Source organism: Geotrypetes seraphini, chromosome 7, assembly GCF_902459505.1.
Source record: "Geotrypetes seraphini chromosome 7, aGeoSer1.1, whole genome shotgun sequence".
NCBI classification, from domain to species: Eukaryota; Metazoa; Chordata; class Amphibia; order Gymnophiona; family Dermophiidae; genus Geotrypetes; species Geotrypetes seraphini.
In genome coordinates, this window is record NC_047090.1 from 130174367 (window position 1) to 130191974 (window position 17608).

The following is a 17608-nucleotide window of genomic DNA, read 5'->3' on the forward strand; positions in this document are numbered from 1 at the left end:
GAAGTAAAGGGAAAAACCATTCAATTAGAATCAATAAAATTGGTCAATGGCCCCCCCATGTCAGTTTAAACCATTTATTACCCCCTTGCTCAGAAACCATTTTCTCGTATCTATAACGCAAGCATAGCGAATTCCACTAAAAAGTGAAATGCTATGCTTGTGTTATAGATATGAGAAAATGGTTTCTGAGCAAGGGGGGTAACAAATGGTTTAAACTGACGTGGGGTCCATTAACCAATTTTATTGATTCTAATTGAATGGTTTTCCCCTTTACTTCAGATTATAATTTACACATCCAGGGAAGGGGTGGGGGTGGGAGGGAGAGGATAGTATATAGGGATTAATCAAAAATTTCTTATTATTCCATAATATTTTGTAAAAAAGTTTTATTACATAGGAAGATAGTGTAATGCCTTTTCCCCCCTTAGTGTTCCATAACATGGGCATACTGCATTCTTCATCTCATCTGCTCTTGTACCATCCCTTAGTTTCAGCGCAGCCTTGTCTAGTCACACAAAAACAGAATGTATGTCACAGTGATCTGTTAGTTTAAGTTGGAATCCCCCTAAGACAAGACTCATTTCCACCACACTGCTACTGAGGTTTTAAGAACTTCTTTTTCTGATTTCCGTGGTGTGGTGCAAACACTGGTCCTGGGTAAGGTGGATTATTGCAATTCGCTATACTTGGGGGTTGCTAAAGTGAAGTGAGGGCACTGCAGATGTTGGTTAATTCTGCAGCAAGATTGATTACTGGGGAATCCAAGAACGACTCACATAACCCCTGTGTTGAAGCAACTTCATTGGTTGCCCATGCAGTACAGAGTTCACTTTAAGGTTCTTTCAACTATACATCAGATTTTGTATCTTGTCTCCCTGGCTGTATTGCAAAGATTTTTTTTTTTTTTTTTAATTTATCAGCCTAGAAGGTGTTTGGGATCAGAAAATCGTATGAAACTGAGTTTAGAGGGTACAATGTCAATCTCTGACGTTAGGATTGGTGCAGCGATGCTGTCTGTGGCAGGTGCTAAGCTTTGGAATGTGTTGCCTGGAATTTTGCGATACTATGCTAGGAGGATGAATTTTAGGAAAATGCCGAAAACTCAATTGTTTGTTAGCGCTTTCCTGTGCTAAGTTTTTTCCTTTTCCTTTTTTACGTGTACTGTTCTGCAATTGTAAGGGTTGTAAACCATATAGGGGTCCTTTTATCAAGCCGAGCTAGCGGGGTTAGCGTGTCAGACATTTCATCACGCGCTAACCCCCGTGGCTGGCTAAAAAACTAACACCTGCTCAATGCAGGCATTAACAGCTAGCGCGGCAGGCGATTTCATGTGCGGTATTATGCACGTTAAACCCCTACCGAAGCTTGATAAAAGGACCCCATAGTTTTTATATAAGGCATATAATTTTTTAAAATAAATAAATAACATTAAAGTGCGTTTGTAAAAGTTCATTAAACAACATTAAAACATTCTCCATTTAAAGTGTGCATTAGATATTCTAATTAAAATAATTTCCTTAAAATCACTTAAAAATTTTTATAGGAACTTTCTATTGTATAAAGTGCTTAAACAATTTATCTTTGTTTCATATAGGGCTTCTTTTACAAAGGCGCGTTAGCGGGTTTAATGCGCATTACTTTTCATCAAGCGCTAACCCCCACGCTAGCCGGAAAACTACCGTCTGCTCAACAGGAGGCGGTAGCGGCTAGCGCGGCCGGCGGTTTAGCATGCGCTATTACGCGCGTTAAACCGCTAATGCGCCTTTGTCAAAGGAGCCCATAGTCTCACTTGAAAATTTAGAAAAACTCAGGAACCTTCAGGTGAGTACCTTTTTACACTACTTTTCCCATCTTTTGAATTGCTTATTTCCATATACTGTGTTACTATAAAAGTGTTTTGTCTTTTCTCTCACAGGCAATCGGTGTCCGGTCAAAAGCGCACCCAGACAATTGAGCGCAGCGCACGCCACCGCGCCGCTCTAAATGACTGTTTTTAGCGCTCCGACGGGGGGCGTGGGGGGAACCTCCCCACTTTACTTAATAGACATCGCGCCGCGTTGTGGGGGCGTTGTGGGGGTGTGTGGGGGGTTGTAACCCCCCACATTTTACTGAAAACTTCACTTTTTCCCTGTTTTTAGGGGAAAAGTTCAGTTTACAGTAAAGTGTGGAGGGTTACAACCCCCCAAACCCCCCATAACGCCGGCGCGATGTCTATTAAGTAAACTGGAGGGGGTTCCCCAACAAAAACCCCCGTCGGAGCCCCTAAAACTGTAATTTAGAGTGGTGCGGCGGCGCGCGCTGCGCTCAATTGTCGGCGCGCGCTTTTGTCTTTTGCGCCATTGTCTATGAACCCAGGCAATCAACAAGGAGTTCCTGTTTACAAGTAAGTACCTCTTTTTTCCTTTCCTTTCACACTTGTGTCCTCTTTACTCTTTTTCTAGTGCGTGTCTCTCCTTGAAGCTCTGCTAAATATTAATAACTGCTTCTTTTCTTTGCAGGAACCAGGCTGCTTAAACAGGAACTGTAGTCTTCAATTCTGTACACCATGAAGAAGTCAGGATACAGGATCAGAACAAGAAGTCTTTCTGTTTTGTAGATCTTCTAACTGTTGTGATTAACCAAATTAAAATATATATATATATTGCCTCCCTCTGAAATGTATCTAAGTGCATCTTTCTTCTTCTGGTACCTACTATGGGCTAGATTCACTAAGCAAACCGATTGGTTTGCGAGTCCTTTGCTGCCCGATTTCCCTCCATCTCGATTCACTAACCTCTGTCACGATCATCCTCCGACCTGCGCATGCAAATGAGGGGGAACGGCATTCAAATGCAGACAGGAAGCAATTCACTAAAATAAAATAAAAAACACCACCGACTGGGCTGGCCGATCCAAAATAAGTGACTGCTGAGGACCAGTCGCTGAGGTCCTTTCTGACTGCCCTGCCTTCTGCTGCCCTGCTTCTCTGCCAAGATCTGTGGCCCCGTCTCAGCTCCGATCTGCTCTCTGCCCCGATCTCCTGCCCTGTTTCAGTCCCGTTCCCCTGCTGTCTCCTGTCTGCCCCGATCTCGTGCTCTCCCCTGAATCTCTCCTGCCTGCTGCCCCGACTCTCCTATTCTTCCCCGCACTGCGAGCCCGTGGTTTGAACCCATGATTTTAAAGCGGGTTAAAACCACAGGCTCACTGTGCTAGTAAAAGTTAAAAAAAAAAAAAGTTGCGGCTCCAGACGGCTCTTAGACGCATGCACAGATCATCTACAGATGGTCTGCACGTGTCGGGATCGCACACTAGCAATCCGTGTGGTCGGAGGGGGGGTGTTCCTCCGATCACTCTCATTTTAATTAGTTTTGTTTTGTAAATTCGTTGGGCCTGCACGGATCGGCCATGGATCGGGCACGCAAAGGAGGTTAGTGAATCTAGCCCTATGTTATTAGATACTTGTATAAAATAAAATCAGGGTTCAGAAACCTATTCTTTTATTCCACTTCAGGACCTGTCTCTACATAACAATGCGCAGCTAAAAGCCTCTCTCTTCAAGCAGTGCAGCACAAAACAAAGTACTGCATTCTTTTACATTTATAACTGACTCTACAGCCAGCAGTCAAGGAAATTCAGTTTACCTTATATTTCTCATGTATTTGTTTAGGGGTAGAGGCTAATAAGCACAGACCAGGGGCTAATAGTGTTGAAGGATCTTAATGCAATGAAACAATGTGACAAGTCAGTGGACCTCGCCAGAAGAATGCTAGGCTGCACAGAGAGAGGCATATCCAGGAGAAAAAAAGGTGGTGTTACCATTTGGAGTATTGCGTTCAATTTTGGAGGCCATATCTCACTAAGAACATCAAAAGACTTGAGGCAGTTCAGAAAAAGGTGGTATAAATGATATGGGGTTTATGACGAAAGATGTATGAGAAGAGACTCGAAGACCTCAATATGTATACCTTTGAGGAAAAGAGGGATTGGAGGTCTTGATTCAGAGGTTTAAATACTTAAAATGGTATTAATATGCAAACTAATCTTTTTCAGAGATGGGGAAGCAATAGAACTAGAGGTCATGAGCTGAGGTTGCAGGGTAGGAGACTTAGAGGGCCATTTTCAATATGACATCTGGCTTTGGACATTTTGAGAGAATTGGGTAGAGAAAATGTTCATTTTTGAAATCGCAAGATGTCTATCTTTTTTTTTTTTTTTTTTTTTCCGAAAGTGACCTATCTAGATGTTATGACTGTTAGTGTATCTATCTTTTTGGGCCATTTTTTAATTATGAAAATGCCCAAATGCAAAATATCTAAAACCAAGCCATTTAGATGTAAGCATGGTCACCATCTTCCAGGGAAGCTCAGAACGGTTTTACATAAATTTATTCAAGTACTCAAGCAGTTTTCCCTATCTGTCCTGGCAGGCTCACAATCTATCTAATGTATTTTTCTCTTTCTGTCTAAGTGAGTCATAAAGAATATTTAAATCATAAAATCAAAATCAATTAACAACAATAAGATATTACTATTTAAACGAAGGTGTCAATCTGTGGCCTTGGAGGGCTGCAAACCAATCAGGTTTTTAAGATATCCATAATGCAGACGCATGAAAAGCATCTGAGTACACTGTCTTCAATGCATGCAAATATATCTCATGAATATTCATTAGTAATGTCCTGAAAACCAGACTGATTGCTGGCCCTCATAGACTGCAGTTTGATGCTAAGCAGTTATACTCAACTGTAACTCAGGCAAACAACATATGAAAAAAAATAGCCTGGTAGTTTGAACACATAATCAACATTAATATGATCTCATTAAAATTCACAGTTAAAAGGTTTAAAACTAAAACTCATACTTTAAAATCTCCAATCCATCTACAGGTCTCTACAACTCACCTAGGATTCACAAAATTTATATTGGCAAATGTATCCAGTACTTCCAAAAACATAACCCCATTAGGGGCCCTATTTAAGCTTCTAATAAAATAGAATCACTAAATAAGTCGTACTTTCCAAATATAAATTTAACTCCCACATTTAAGATTTAAAAATATGAACTTATCAGTCTAACTACATGAAATTATTAGATTTCTTTTACAAAATGCTTTAAGTTGGTATGCTATGAGATTCCAGTATATTTGAAAGGATTCTCAAACATTTAACACGTTAACTATTCCATCTGGATGTTCAAGACTTTAAAAATACCTTTTTAAAATGCCTTTCATGAGTATTCAGAGGAATATGAACCCTTTGATTCCCTATTACTGTCCCCTTTTATCACTGAAATTAGCAGCCGGTATGAAATCAGATAACAATTTTAACATCCAATTGACATTCACGAGTTAGCATCAAATGCACTTTTCATGTTCCTGAGTTCCATAGTCACACAAGATACCTTTGAAATGATGTACATGCCTGTTCTGAGGAGACTAAGCTCTAGAAGATTAAGTCTTAGATCTTTGCCTCTTGTCATTATATGTGGCATTGGAAAGATGCTTACACTTATTCTTGATATGTCCATTATTTAATTTATGTTGCAAATTCCTTTCCAGAAATAGGTATATTTGAAGTTTGCTAAAACTAAGCTTCCAGATATTCTTAAGGGAACCTTACTCATATCAGTAAGCTTTATTCTGTTTTCTCTGATGAAGAACTCATTTATAGAACTATCTTGAAGGCAATGTTCACAGCTATTTACACTGGTAAGTTATGGTTTTAGTGCACCAATTGACTATCTAACTATTACCATGCCTAATAGCCTGGTGGTTCAAACACTACTTTTTACACAGCTTAGGTCACTTCATCCTCTTTCATCTTTAGTGCAAAGGCCTAGATTTGGAATTAGTTTACAAATAACATGGTAATGCATTTTAGTAAATCTAGACTCTAAGGGGATCATAATACAATTTTTTTTAAAAAGTCCAAAAAGAGGCCTAAATCGGTACTTGGATGATCAAAAAGACAGATTGTCCAAGTACCGATAATCAAAGCTAGTTTTAGACATATCTAAAACCAGATTAGGCCTTTCCCCTGCCTTTGAACGCCTAGAGCAAAAAGAGGCATTTTTGGAGTAGGGGAAAAGGTGGGAGGTGGGCCCACCTAGACTTAGTCATACAGCAAGTATAACCAAATGTTTAACTAGGTTGCCTAGTCGGAACTTATACGTTTTGACTCAGACCAAGTCAAAACAGGTATAAGTTCCGAATAGGGGCTGCTGAGCTGATCGCAGCTGCCGCAATCAGCTCAGCAGCCCCGGGAACCTGCCCACCCCCTGCCGCGATTTCAATCCCCCCAAACTGCCGCAAATACCAGCAGGAGAGATGGCTAATCTCTCCTGCCGAAGACGGCATGTATATAAAAAAAAGATGCATTTGTGAAGTGATTTTGTGATTTTTTTGAAGTGATTTTGCAAAAATGCCCTTTGTAGTAATAAACTTTTGTTCAAGGTCAAGTTTTTTGTGAGAGTTTGTGTAAATTCCACATTAATGAACTTTTGTAAATCAAATTCTTGCCTAGAAACTTATTAACATGGAATTTTATGAAAACCAGAATGCAAAAAGCACTTTGCAGTTTTATTTTTATTTTTTTTGGAGGTTCGAGGTTTTTGCATGGTGGTACAGCAAGCCTTAAATGATCTGCTTCCACTACTGTTTGAGGTCCACTTACAGGTGGCCCATAGACCCTTTCAGTGCTCATCCCCTGCCCTGCTTGTGATTCAAATAACAAAAAAAAAATAAAAAATGGTGGTCTCTAGCAAAGCTCCATTCCTCTGTCTACCTAACCTCACCACATCCCAAATCTCCAACATGGCCTTGGAGAGTCACCTTGATCTCTCCATACTACCAAGCGCCCACTTAGCCCTATAGTGAATCTTATATATGAATCAGGAAAAATTATCACTTGTGCAAAATGAGAACACCTGACATCTAGAGATACCCACTAAGGGGTAAGTCTTCTAAATAAGTTCTGTAGACCATATCTGCAGAAGGCTATTGACCAATAAAATGCTGCATGAACTACTGTATACTGAAAGCCTCACACAGAAAGATTAGAGAGTTAAAGATATAATCTCAGGAATCAGAAGAAAGAGATGCCACAAACATTAAAATATCTAGCAGGCTTCCAGTATTAAACCATTAATACACAAGAACACAAGAATTGCTGCTGCTGGGTCAAACCAGTGGTCCATTGTGTCCAGCAGTCTGCTCCTGTGGTGGCTCTTAGGTCAAAGACCAGTGCCCTAACTGAGTGCTGGGCGCAGTATTCCAGGTGAGGATGTACCATGGCCCGGTAAAGCGGCATGATAACTTTCTCCAATCTGTTCTTGATCCCCTTCATAATCATTCCTAGCATTCTGTTTGCCCTTTTCGTCGCCGCCACACATTGCGCGGACGGCTTCATCGACTTGTCGACCAGTACTCCCAAGTCTCTTTCCTGGGGGGGGGGGGGGTCTCTCCGAGTACCGTACCGGACATCCTGTATTCGTGAATAAGATACAAAATTATTATTTCTTGAAACCGTTAACAGCTATTAAATAGATACTGTATAGGCAGATAAATAATATGCTGCATTATTCAATTCAAGGTTACAATCAAATATCACATGGTAAATACCTTTTTACTGCTACTATACATTTTTGAAACAAAAGGTAATAATATGGAATTAGCTTTGGAAATCAATATACCCATACTAACTCAATAAATGAAGGCAGATAAAGAGCAAAACAAAGAAAAACTGCCTTCATCGGGGGTCTCAGGTTGATAAGGTATCAATTGATATCGCAATCAAAAAAAACCCTTTAGCCTGTATGAAAACAATTGTCAAAGAGCTGTCTATGTATAAACTCCTGCGTAGCAAAAAAAGAACGCCTCAGGAAAGATAAAGAGCCACACAGTTCATTCTGTCTGCCCAACAAGTAGCCAGAGCCACATGCCTGCCAGAGGCAGCAGACGCAGTCATCGCGGGACCTTCCTGCACTTCAGCGTGGCTGCCGACTCTGCTTCAGAATAAGTATGGTAACAGCGCTGAGGTGCAGGTGCCGTTTAAAGCAGCACAAGAGGATCTGGATCCGGTCGGCTGTGCACCCCTCTAGGGCTGGCACCCGGGGTGGTTCGCATCCCCACCCTTGGTACACCACTGCATAGACTGTAGAAGTATGTCCGACATCGGCCCCAGACCCCAAGTCCCTGATGGTGGATTTTCCCAATCTTCTTTCAGTATTTTGAGGGACACAGAATATAGAAGTCCATATGGCTCGGTTCTACTTTTTCCTAAGATAACACCTCAACAGCCATGTTGTGTTTCCATCTTCTTTCTATTTAGGCATCCCCTGTGTCTATATCACACGTTTTTGAATTTACTCACTGTTTTGGACTCTACCACCTTGTCCAGAAGGGCGCTCCAGGGGTCCACTACCCTCTTTGTGAAAAATATTTCCTGACGTCACTCCTAAGTCTACCTCCCTGCAACCTATTTTCCCATAGTTGCATGGTTTTGCTATTCATGTATTTGCAATTCAAAAGAAGATATTTGGGAACTATACTGCTGTGAATAGCAAGAATGCACTGTATTGTTTTAAACTAGAGTTTTGCCATTTGCCATCAAAACACCTAAAAAGGGGAGGGGGGCTCATTTTTGTAATCTCCTTCTTAGATTTCACAATCAGCATATTCATGTTAATAATCCCAACTATTCCTGCTCCTGGGTTGTTGTTTTTTTTTTTTTAAACATGTTTCATTCTGGAAAAGCAGCCTCAATTGTATGAACTGCAATCTGTATTTATAAGTTTTTGCCTTATATATATTTTACAAATGACTCTGCATTGAGCATGATATAAGTGCAACCCAAACTAGAATCCTAATTCCTTCTTAGATGTCCTATATAAGAATGGGCTTCAGTATATAGAATGAATCTGCACTCTTAGCATCATGCCATTCCACTTATATTGATATGATTGGACGGTAGATCCCAATGCATAGGGGGGGGTTGCTGAAAAGTTCTCAGCCCAACCAAGACGAGAATGACATGGACAATGTCAAAGCATAGAATTTAGATTCTGCAAATTGGCACTTAATTAAATAAGATAACACTCTTTGCAGCTACAGTGGCAAAATAATGCTCAGAATTTAGGAAGTTGCTTGGTTGGGCTGAGAACTTTTCAGCACCCCCTTGTACTTACACTGCAGTGGAGCAACCTGAGCTTGCTGTATATTTCACACAAGCAGTAATACCCATTTAGACATTGAAAGCAAAAGCATAAGCATAAATAATAATGCTAGGTAAATGATTTGTTAAACAGGGATTTATTTCGTGGGCAATTTTTCCTAAGTAATGGGCTGAATCATAGCTTGAAAAATGCTCTACAATCCCTAGTTCTCAGAGGACCCTCAACCTATTTCCTAGGGTTGTGTAGACTGGCATTAATTGGATATAAGAACTTTTAGGCTCACGCATTGCCTTTCATGCAAATTATGTCCCAAATCAATTTATGGAGACCGTTAAAGAGACAGAAGATATTTTAGCCCATCTGGGGTTGAGATGGCACAGTGATGATATGATTCAGTTCATAGTAAAATTAGTGAAAAATAATCAACAAAAGATGAAGAAAAGTGCAAAAAGGAAAGATGTTAAGAGAATTGCTCAAGATCCCAATCAGTAAATGGATGTAATGGTCTTTTTAGATTTCCCAGTTGCATGTCATAATTATTAAGGTATACAAGCTGTTAGGAAATTAGAAACCAAGCAATAAATACAACTTTAAGACATGCCCTTCTCCCTTAGGCAGTAGATTTGGTTGTAGTACTACTTGTTCTCTTTCTGTTCTCCAATGTATTATTTACAAAAATATATATAGTTTGTCTCTTTCAAAAGGAAATGTTCATCTATCCCACATATCGAACATTATTTTTTTTTTTTTATTATTATTTGGATTTAACTCATACCATTTCAGTAGTAGCTCAAGGGAAGTTACATTCAGGTATGTTAGGTTTCTGGCCCAGAAATATCTAAGTAAAAGGACCATTTAAACTAAATAATTAATTTATGGAGCATGTATGGTTGGACAGACCAGATGGACCACTCGGGTCTTTATCTGCCGTCAATTACTATGTTACTATGTATTTACCACTATTAACACACAGGGCTCCTTTTACTAAGGTTCACTAGCGGTTTTAGCACACGCTGCAATGCCCCGCATGCTAGACGCTATCGCCTCCATTGAGCTGGCGTTAGTTTTTGGCACGTAGCGTGGGGTTAGCGTGCGGGGCTATGGAGCGCGCGCTAAAAACGCTAGCGAACCTTAGTAAAAGGAGCCCACAATGTTACTGACTAGGTCTCATTACATAAAATGGAATTTGCAGTAAAATAGTGAGGGACATTTTCGAAAGGACTTTTAACTTCAATTTTGGACATTTCCTACAAAATGTCCAAAGTCGGATGCAGAGAAACAGCCATTTTCAAAAGCCAAACCACTAGATGTCCACAAATATTATTTTTGAAAATCATCTACTTAGATGTCTTGGCTGACAGGATACCTAAGCTACCATAACATCCAAAGTTATACCCCGTTTTTGACCAAAGAAAAATCAGCAAGCTGGAAATGTCCAAATGGTCTGCATTTGGACATAGGAGGGATCAACCTTTTAATGAATTGTAATAGATTGGCCACACAGGCATGCCAACAGAGCAGCACTGCTGTAAACTTCACATAAAAGGTGCCACATGTACATCTCACCACAACTAATAATGTAGGGTGAGCCCTCAAAACTCCCCCAATACCTACTATAATCACCTGTCTACCACCTCAATAGCCATTATGGCTGCAGGTGGCACATATATAGCAGTATAGTAGGATTTTGATGGGTTATGGTGACCTCACACTTTCCACAATAAATGTACTGGTGGCTTATGGGGCTGGGTCCTCCTCTCTATGGTTCACTAGCCCACTCACCAGGCTACTTAAGACACCTGTGTGCTACTCTAGTAAGCTTTCCTATATGAGAAGCTGCTGTTCTAGAGACGGGTATGTACTTTTTCATTCAGATTTTTGGGGGTGGAAGGAGGGGTCTGTGATCACTGGGGGAGTGTGGGGGTTCATTACTTAATCCCTGTAGTGGTCATCTGGTCGGTTGGGTACATTTTGGGCACTTAGACGCTTTTAAAACAGGTCTAGGCTAAAACGTCTAAGTTCTATCTAGGACGTCCTGCAAAAAGTTTGATTAAAGGTGCAGGACATCCAAGTCTAAGCCCACCTACAGCCTACCCATAGCACATCTCTCTACATGCCCCTTTGAACTTTGGACGCACAGTGGGCCAAACATCCCATTAGATATCCAGAAAACTGGTTTCAGTTATCGACACTTGGACGTCCCGGTGATTAGGATGGCCAAGTGCTGGCTTAGACTGTTTTTTGGACATCTTAATTTTTTTTTATTATGTCCCTAAATGTGTGTTAATGGCTTTAGTGTGTGCTAACACATATAGTAACTTTAGCTATAAGTATGTACTTGGCAAGGGATGGCTAGCTGTACTATCCAAATTACAAGGAGCATCAGTGGAATTTGAACTTTGTCTTCTCCACTTCTTAGCCTGCTGCAGTGGCGTACCTAGGGTATGTGGCACCCGGGGCCCATCATTTTTTGACACCCCCCCCCCCCCCATGTAAAAAATTTTTTTTTTTTTTGCAATAACCATGAAATGGAATAAATGGTCAGAATAGAAACAGGCAGTGAAAATTTTCTTTTATTGAACCTCATATATGTAACCATTATTCCAAACATAACATAACATAAATTATGTCTAAATTGTCATGACATGAGAAGTACATATGGAGTAGTTGCAGGTGATGCTTGGGACAGTTCTGATTGTGTTAGTTCGGTTTTATGTGTTTTTTGAATAGAAGGGTTTTTATTTCTTTTTGAAGGTTTTGCAGTCTGTGGTTGATATCAATTGGTTGTAGAGTTGGGGGTCGAGTGTTGCAGCTCGAATGGCTAGGAGGTTGTCGAACAGTTTTTTTCTTTTGACGTTTTTGGTTGGAGGGTGTGTGAATGGTGCACAAGTTCTCCTATGTCTGTTTGAAGTGGATTGAATTATTTAGCTGAAGAAATTAGTTACACCCCATTCCACACACATTAATTCTCTTCCATTTTTGTTCCCATTATAAAAAACACTGATAAGTTCCCAGAAAAAAAATACATTAAAATAAGAAGTGAAAACAAAGGCCCCTACAGATGAGAACATAACATAAGAATAGTCTAACTGGGTCAGACCAATGGTCCATCATGCCCAGTAGCCTATTCTCATGGTAGCCAGTCCAGGACACTAATACCTGGTCAAAACCCAAAGAGTAGCAACATTCCATGCTACCGATCCAGGGCAAGCAGACACTTCCCCCATGTCTTAATAACAGATTATGGACTTTTCCTCCAGGAATTTGTCCAAATCTTTCTTAAAACCAGCTACACTATCTGCTTTTACCATAACTTCTGGCCACTTCATTTTTAAGTTTAGATCTTTCCTTTCAAACAGAGACCTTGCTAGATGTCAAATACAGCACAAGGTAACTTCACATGGACTTAGCTGTGCAGGAAATGTGAATCTCCTCATACACCCACCATATAGTGCAAAAATGTGCAAAGGTCTGTTTTTTTCTTTCGATCACTACATAGCCTAATGCCACACAAGCAGCGCTGTTACAAACATATTCTGTAGGTCAATGCTAAGGATAACAAAGTTTCCTTCCTTGGACCAGAAGGAGATAAACCACTGGAAGAGATCCCAAAACAACACCCAAAGACCCACTCAGTGTGTGAATCAGTTGAGTGGAGTGGACTAACTGGGGGGTGGAAATGGGCCCGGAGTTTGCTCAGCAGAATTTCCCAGACCACCTCTTCCTCTCAACACATTGACACGCTGCCACCATCACCACTAGGAACACCTCACTGGGTAGGCCAGCTATGCTATAAACTTTATAAAACACATTATTATATTTTCTTATAAAGCACATATTTTAACTGACCTCTCTGACATCCTCAGCCTTTCCATTCACAAAAATAGAAGGAAGAAAAGTTCCCATTTCCTGCTGTCTCATGTCCCCGGCCTATACAATATTTTTTTTCTGCAGACCCTTCAAAAGTCTGACCAAATCCTCGTTTCACTTGCATTATAAAGTACTGAGGATGCCATCTCTCCCCAATCCCAGGTCCTAAAGTCTAAGACAGTAGCGCAAACTAATGCTGCCAGATACAGGAAAAAAAAATTTTGATTCGATTCAGCCCTATTGAATTGGTTTTTCAATTTGATTTTCCTGCCCAGTTGGGTGATTTTTTTCAAAACTCCTGGTGGGTTTTATAGCTTTTTCACCCCCTTTGGCTTCTCCTAACCACACTGGCGCTGTGGTGTAAATAAAATAAAGAAACAAAAAGGACTTTTCCTCTTTCTGTTAAATCCTAGCTCACGTTTGCAGTCCAACACTAGCTCTGGCAGGATACACATTTCAAATCTGACATGTTATAATCACAAAACAGAAAATAAAATTAATTTTTCTACCTTTTGTTGTCTGGTTATATTTCAAATCTTGTTGGTCCAAGGCTCTGGTTTTCTTCTGATAACTTGCTTGCCAGGGTCTCCTTCTTTCTGCATGCTAACCATCCATCTGCCAACTCTGTCCTCCCTTTCCATTTCCCTTCCCTTCCCAGGAAGTCTGGTATCTTTCCTTTTTTTCATCTCCCTCCACAGACCCACCTTTTCTTAAATACCCTTTCATCCGGCATCTCTCCCTCCTTCCCCACCATCCCAGAGTCCACCATCTCTCCGTTTCTTTTCCTAATTACCCTCCTATCCAGTATCTCTATCCCTCCTCCACACCATCCCTTGTGTCCAATTTCTCTCCCTTTCTGTTCCATCCCTCCCTAAATCCCATGGTCCATCATCTCTCTACCTCTCCTCTATTTTCAGACCCATTATTTCTTCCCCCCCAAAGTTTGGCATATGCATGTCTCTTTGAACACCCCCTTCCCTCCGTGTACTTCTAAATCATGGTCCCCCCCCAAAGGCCTGTCCCCCCTTAAAGGTCTGCCTGTCCCACCTTGAAGGCCTGCACCCCCCTTGAAGGCCTGTCCCTTCCCCTTGTAGGCCTGTCCCCCCCTTGAAGGCCTGCCTGCCTGTCCCCCCCTTGAAGGTCTGCACCCCCCGAAGGCCTGCACCCCCCGAAGGCCTGTCCCCCACTTGAAGGCCTGTCCCACCCCCTTATAGCTTCTCCCCCCCCTTGTAGGCCTGTCCCCCCTTGAAGGCCTGCCTGCCTGCCTTTCCCCCCTTGAAGGCCTGTCCCCCCTTGAAGGCCTGCACCCCCTTGAAGGCCTGCACCACCCCCTCGAAGGCCTTCACTCCCTTGAAGGTCTGCACCCCCCCCGAAGGCCTGTCCCCCACTTGAAGGCTTGTACCACCCCCTTGTAGCTTCTCCCCCCCTTGTAGGCCTGTCCCCCCCTTGAAGGCCTGCCTGCCTGCCTTTCCCCCCCTTGAAGGCCTGCACCCCCTTGAAGGACTGCACCCCCCCCCGAAGGCCTGCACTCCCTTGAAGGTCTGCACCCCCCCGAAGGCCTGTCCCCCCCTTGAAGGCCTGTCCCACCCCCTTGTAGGCCTGTCCCCCCCTTGTAGGCCTGTCCCCCCTTTAAGGCCTGCCTGCCTGCCTTTCCCCCCCTTGAAGGCCTGTCTCCCCCTTGAAGGCCTGCACCCCCCTTGAAGGCCTGCACCCCCCCTTGAAGGCCTGTCCCCCCCCCTTGAAGGCCTGCACCCCTTGAAGGCCTGCCTGCCTGCCTGTCACCCCCTCCCCCTTGAAAGCCTGCTTGCCTGCCCGCCCGCCCCACCCTGAAGGCCTGATGCCCCGACCCACCCCGAAGGACCGCTCGCCCCCCTGGCCTCCCCGCACCACCTATGAAGCAGCCGCAGCAGGATCGCGAAGTCAGCGTCAGCGATCCCTGCGCTGCTTCCTGCGCCACGGTCCCGCCCCTCCTCTGACGTCAGAGGAGGGGCGGGATCGCGGCGCAGGAAGCAGCGCAGGGATGCTGACGCTGACTTCGCGATCCTGCTGCGGGCTGCTTCACAGGTGGTGCAGGAAGGTCAGTGGGGCGAGCGGTCCTTCGGGGGTGGCGGGGGACTGAACGGCAAGGCCGGGAACACCCCCTTAGGGCTGGTACCCGGGGCGGCCCGCCCCCCCGCCCCCCCCTAGGTACGCCACTGGCCTGCTGTTCTAACTAATAAGCTACACCTGAATTTGAATTGGCAAGTGCCTATCCATTGCAAATTTCTCTTGTATTCAATCTAGATATTGTACATAAGACATTGTAAGCAAATAATTGACCTGCATATCTTGAATAAACTGACTAGCACTTGAATAGTTCTGTGCTCATAGTACCTCAGTAATAAATAGAAAGTGGCTGAGGAACTGGAAGGAGTCCTCAGGAAGAGCCCTTAGAGAGAAACTGGCTGGAAAGGAGTTCTTAGTGCGCGTGTCTGGGAAAAGATGACCAAGGGACCGGGAGAGTTCTCAGTGCGTGCGTCCAGGAAAAGACAACTGAGCAACTGTGAGGAGGTCTGGAAGAAAGAGTAGCCAGAAGGCCTGGTAGTCATCTGGCAGGAGGGATGCCCATTCCCTCCTGCTGGAACCCCCAAACACTTCCCCAACTGTCTGCATCAGGAGGAGTGCCCAATTCCTCCTGCCACTCCCCCGAAGCATTGCCCCCGAAGCATCCCTTAGCAGGAGGAGTGCTCAATTCCTCCTGCTTCCAGCCTTCTAAATCATCACCCCCCCTCCCCAAAGCATCCCCCAACCACCCGGCAAACCTTCCTTCCAGGGTCCCCTCACTCACCTGGAGACCCCACCTGGCATCCCCCTAACAGGTAGAGCACGCCCCCATTCCCCCCCTGTACATTTTATAATGAAGGTCCGGCCATAGAGAGGCATACACCCTCTGACCAGCAGGCCCACCACTGAAAAATGACGGGCCTTCCCGGTGCATTCTTGGATGCACTGGAGAGAAGCCTAAGGCCCTGATTTGCTCAGAAGCCTAAGGACCCTCCCATAGGGGGAGGACCTCAGGAACCTGGGTCAACTGGAGTCTTGGACCTCCTTCCCAAGTGCAGGATTTAGCTGCAAACAATTACACCAGATCTATGGCTTGTGTAAGTGCTCATGCCCACTTATGCTAGAATTCTATAAAGAAGAGTAGGCACCTACTTTCTTTTATAGAATATTTTCCAATCAGGTGCCCTCTAGGTGCCTATACTTAAGTGCACTGTTAGAGAATGTCCTTCCATTAGCTTTCTGAGAGAGGAAATTCTTATCCACGTACTTGCACAAATGCATAAGCACCCTCAAAAGTAGGTTCCATTACTTCAGCATGGCATTCTTGGTTATGTTTCAAATGTGCTGATTAATTCTAGCACAGAACAAACATTACGCACCCTTAGTCCATGAAATAAATGAGTTCTGCAACTCCTCAAGCAGAAACAAAGTAATAGTCCAGGATCTGGGCTTATACTATTTTTATCTACTTTTTATATTGGTTGCATTGTACAGACTATGACCCAATGCACACAAAATCCAGACACTGCTGCCTATGTAAGTTGTATCTATCTTTCATTAAAGAGCTCACAATATTCATGTAAATAGCGTGCAAAATTCTACTTTAACATAATTCAATTTTGATGTTAAAATATGTTGCTTCAGTTTCTACAGGGTTGAAAAACTGATGTCAGATCATGCAAAAACATAATTCCCCAGAAGAGCCACCCCAAATGGCTTAAAAGAATTTTATCTGTTTTGGTTTTCATTTATTTGTTATTGGGATTTATTAATCAACTAAATCAGTCAACAGCAGGTTTAGCTTGACATAAAACTTGCAATTTTGTTAACAGTAAAACTTACCCCCTCTTTTACTAAGATGCGCTAACCGATTGGCGCGCATAAAACGCTAATGTGTCCATAGACTAGCATGCACGTGTTAGCGTTTAGCGCTCGCTAATTCGATTAGCATGTGCTAATCGGTTAGCACACCTTAGCAAAAGAGGGCCTTAGCAAAATGGCCAACTATAAGCATAAATACAATCAGTGAGGTAAACTTGAAGATTGAAAATTGAATGGAAGTAACAGGAATAACACATGATACGGCACTGTTGAAAAATAAAAGAAAAATGAAATGATAAATGTTTGCAGAATAAAAGTTATTCTATAATAGGCAGTATAGAAGATTTGTATAACCTAAATATGATACTCACAATGTCAGCACAAAACAAATTAAACACCTTAATGGGCACATATTAGAACTTCCAAATAGCATAAATATGTTTGTAAAATACAATGAAATATCTTAGAAGGCAGCCATGGGGGACAAATGCAATTGAAAAACAAAGAGAATTGACCCCAAGATATCCACAGAGAAGAAAATCCAGAGAAAACCAAAAAAACTGTGTGAAGTGACAATGTTCCTAAATGGACTTTATTTGAAAGAGTCAAAGTTCCAAAGGTACACCAAAATCATCCACATAAAATAATTTCATCCACATAAAAATAAATTCATCCACATAAAAATAGGTTATCCACATAAAAGCCTTACAGGACCCAACACGGTC